We start from the raw sequence: 3,975 nt of genomic DNA, 5'->3' as shown, positions 1-3,975 counted from the left end.
CTGTAAGTACGTTTTCATATTTAAAGAATTTGCCACTGAAGATTCAAACGCGAGTTTTGAGCAGTGCTTGTTGTTTGTCGTTTCTCCGGTCACAAATGCAGTCATGGTTTTATGTTTACGCTGCGCGATGCAACACATCGCATAAAAAGACAGTATAAGTCATTATAATCAGTAATTATGTCCCTACTGGATGCTACAAATGCCTCGTTTGTAATGGGTTTTATTGGTTTTGTCTCGTCGCACGGCATCACAGTATGGTAAGGGGAATAACATTTCCGTCACACGCTTGAGGTATTGGTCCAATCACAACGCACTGGATAGCTGGCCAATCAGAGCATACCTCGCTTTTCAAAACGATGAGCTTTGTAAAAATCGACGCGTTTCAGAAAGGCGGGGCATTGAGGAGCAACAATAATGTACATTATGTGGAAAATAATGTGTTTTTTGAACCTTAAACCGCATAAACACATTTCATTACATCAAATACACAAAATAATGTTCTTTTTTTAGCAAGGTCATATGACCCCTTTAATTACCTTTGACTGATTTATGAGGTGAGTAGTATAAAAAGGGAGCCCAGAGGCAGGGAGTCTGCTGCTCATGCCTGGTCTGTTCTCCAGAAATAATAATCCTGTGAAAAAAGAGGGACAGGACAGCTTTATGGAGTGTAGCTGACATGTGAGACCAACCCTGGAGAACTTTAAAACGTAGCACTCTCTTTCTCTCTTTGCTTTCACAAACCTCACAATCCTTCAGAGTGGTTGTGAGATTTTTAGGATCAAATATTTAAAAGTGCACTGTTCCACTGTGAAACTTGGTGGAGTATTCGTTAGAGTAATGTTTTCGCTGTAGTATTGTTGCTGCCGCCGCCGCCATGTCGTGGAGACGCTGTGTTTCGTTGTGAAAGCGAAACTACTTTGTTTGGTCTTCCAAAAGAGGACACAAGTTGTATTTACAACACTTTCCAGAACAGTTCAAACCAAATATTCAGATGTGTGCAATGCATTTTACGGAGGACGAGGACTGTTTCCTGGGAGAGTAGCCTACAATGCCGGTGTTCCGGTGAATTCAGTTCCCCTGTTTCCCTTTCGGCGCGCATGCTGACCCTATACAGTCTATGATGCTGACAAATAATGCTGACTCACAGCCTGTAAGTACGTTTTCATATTTAAAGGATTTGCCACTGACGATTCAAACGCGAGTTTTGAGCAGTGTAGAGTAGCGCTTGTTGTTTGTCGTTTCTCCAATCACAAATGCAGACATGGTTTTATGTTTACGCGGCACATTGCAACGCAATGTGTAAAAAGACAGTATAAGTCATTATAATCTGTAATTATGTCCCCACTGGATACAACAAATGCCCCGTTTGTAATGGGTTTTATTGGTTTTGTTTCGTCGGGCCGGGACACGGCATCACAGTATGGTAAGGGGTGTAACAGTTCCGTCACACGCTTGAGGAATTCGGCCAATCACAACGCACTAGATAGCTGGCCAATCAGAGCACACCTCGCTTTTCAAAACGATGAGCTTTGTAAAAATCGACGCGTTTCAGAAAGGCGGGGCATTGAGGAGCAACAATAATGTACATTATGTGGAAAATAATGTGTTTTTTGAACCTTAAACCGCATAAACACATTTCATTACATCAAATACACAAAATAATGTTCTTTTTTTAGCAAGGTCATATGACCCCTTTAATTACCTTTGACTGATTTATGAGGTGAGTAGTATAAAAAGGGAGCCCAGAGGCAGGGAGTCTGCTGCTCATGCCTGGTCTGTTCTCCAGAAATAATAATCCTGTGAAAAAAGAGGGACAGGACAGCTTTATGGAGTGTAGCTGACATGTGAGACCAACCCTGGAGAACTTTAAAACGTAGCACTCTCTTTCTCTCTTTGCTTTCACAAACCTCACAATCCTTCAGAGTGGTTGTGAGATTTTTAGGATCAAATATTTAAAAGTGCACTGTTCCACTGTGAAACTTGGTGGAGTATTCGTTAGAGTAATGTTTGTGTGTGTGTGAAAGATGATAGAGAGAGCCAAGGGTGTAACTTTGGTTTGAGAAGTGGGGGGGACACAAAATGGGGGAAAATGTTTTCGATTTGAATCCCATTTCCTGCATTTACATACATTTAGGGACTATAATTAAGTTGATTATAATGATAAATTCTGCCAAAAAGAATAGTAGGAAAATGCTGATAGAAAATGCGTGACTTAAAGTGGACTCATTTTCATGGTACACAGAATATTCTACATCAGTGGTTGTCCCAAACTTTTTAGAGTGGAGTTCCCCCTGAGGCATTTACTGTCCTTCGCATACCCTCCTCTCTTCCACTTAGACTGCACCTTTTCCATTAAAGGACAATATTTGCCCCCAAATGGACTTTCCAGTGCATTTGTTATCTTTAGAAATACAATATTAATAATGTTTTAAATTAAAAAAAAAGTTCAATAGAGTAATATGCATTGATGATAAAAAAAACTGAAAAGTGATTATTTTAAAGGGGTCATATGATGTTGCTAAAAAGAATCCAAACAAAGTAGTTTCGCTTTCACAACGAAACACACGGCGGGCTATAGTGAGCGGAGACCGGAGGCCTAGAGTGAGCGGCTTGAATGAGCGGCGGCGGGTGGGCTTGAGTGAGCGGAAGCGGGTGGGCTTGAGAACGGCGCGGCCGGCGGATTCGACGAAGTAGTGTCCGGCGGGCTTGCAGCAACCACATGTGACGACTCCGGGCTGGATCCAGCGATCCACAGCGCGAAGTTGATTCCGGCGTATGCACCAAGAGCTTGTAACACTCCAAAGAGAAAGGAAAAATTGAAATCGCATCATATGACGCCTTTAAATACTAAAAGCGCCAGTAGGTGGTGGTAAGTCACTGTCTTAATGCGTAAGTCATCGAGTCATTCGTTCAGTAACGAAGCAAGTGGCTGTATATATGAATGAATCATTGTATCATTGACTTTCACGAACGATTCGTTCACGTAAAACCGCAAAACTCAGCATTTTGTTCGCGTACCCCCTCTGTCGCCTCACATACCCCAGTTTGGGAACCACTGTTCTACATTAAATATTTAGCTAACAACAGTCTGAAGTTACCTAGCAACAGTGTACGTTAATGTTAGCTCAGTCAACGTTAGGCTAACATCAACAGGTGTAGGCAAAAAATATGATTATCCTGACCTGAGCTAATTTACTGAATCAACCAACTCACATCTCCTTTCTTTCTTTTCATCCATGATGACATTAAAGTCATCTGTTGCGTCTTCTGGTGTTTCATCGCTGACTGTGCCGCAATCGCGATACCCGCTCATTAGAACTTTCAGTGAGCTATTTTTAGAGTGTGCATGTGACGTTCCTGGAAGCCCGTGTCTGTGTCCTGCTCGGTCCTGCTCCTCTGTGACGATGACGGCGTGAAGTTAAAAAAATCATAACAAACGAATTTGAAAGTGGGGGGGACACAAACGGAATTTTGAAAAGTGGGGGGGACATGTCCCCTCTGTCCCCAGTGGAAATTACGCCCCTGGAGAGAGCCTATCAAACACAGTCAAGGAACTTATCAAGAATTGGAGCCAAAAAAAGAGTTGAGAATGAAGATTTATTTAGTTCAGTGTGAATAGCACACACACAACATGACAGTAAAAGCTCTTCCCAGAATCCTCTAAGAATGGGAGATTCTCAGGTTAATTTAATGACTCATCTCTGTGTTTTGGTGTAATCAGACTTGAACATCTTGAGTCTCCCTGATCCAAAGACGTGAGTGATGATGTGATGACAGGATAAATATTTGTGTGAAACCACATGCACAAGTGACGGAATGGAATATCATACAATAAGATGGATGAACTAGACTTGAGTAATAGTTATATACCCAGTAAAAGCTTAGTTCCATTTTTTTATGATATTGTTGACGTTGAGCGCTCTCACAGGCTTAATGGCTCGTCTCTCTTGTCGCCTCTGTGATCAAGGGCCTAGC

The sequence above is a fragment of the Sinocyclocheilus anshuiensis genome, unplaced genomic scaffold, assembly GCF_001515605.1.
Source record: "Sinocyclocheilus anshuiensis isolate Anshui unplaced genomic scaffold, SAMN03320099.WGS_v1.1 scaffold88, whole genome shotgun sequence".
Taxonomy (NCBI): Eukaryota; Metazoa; Chordata; class Actinopteri; order Cypriniformes; family Cyprinidae; genus Sinocyclocheilus; species Sinocyclocheilus anshuiensis.
This window is presented reverse-complemented; position numbering follows the sequence as displayed.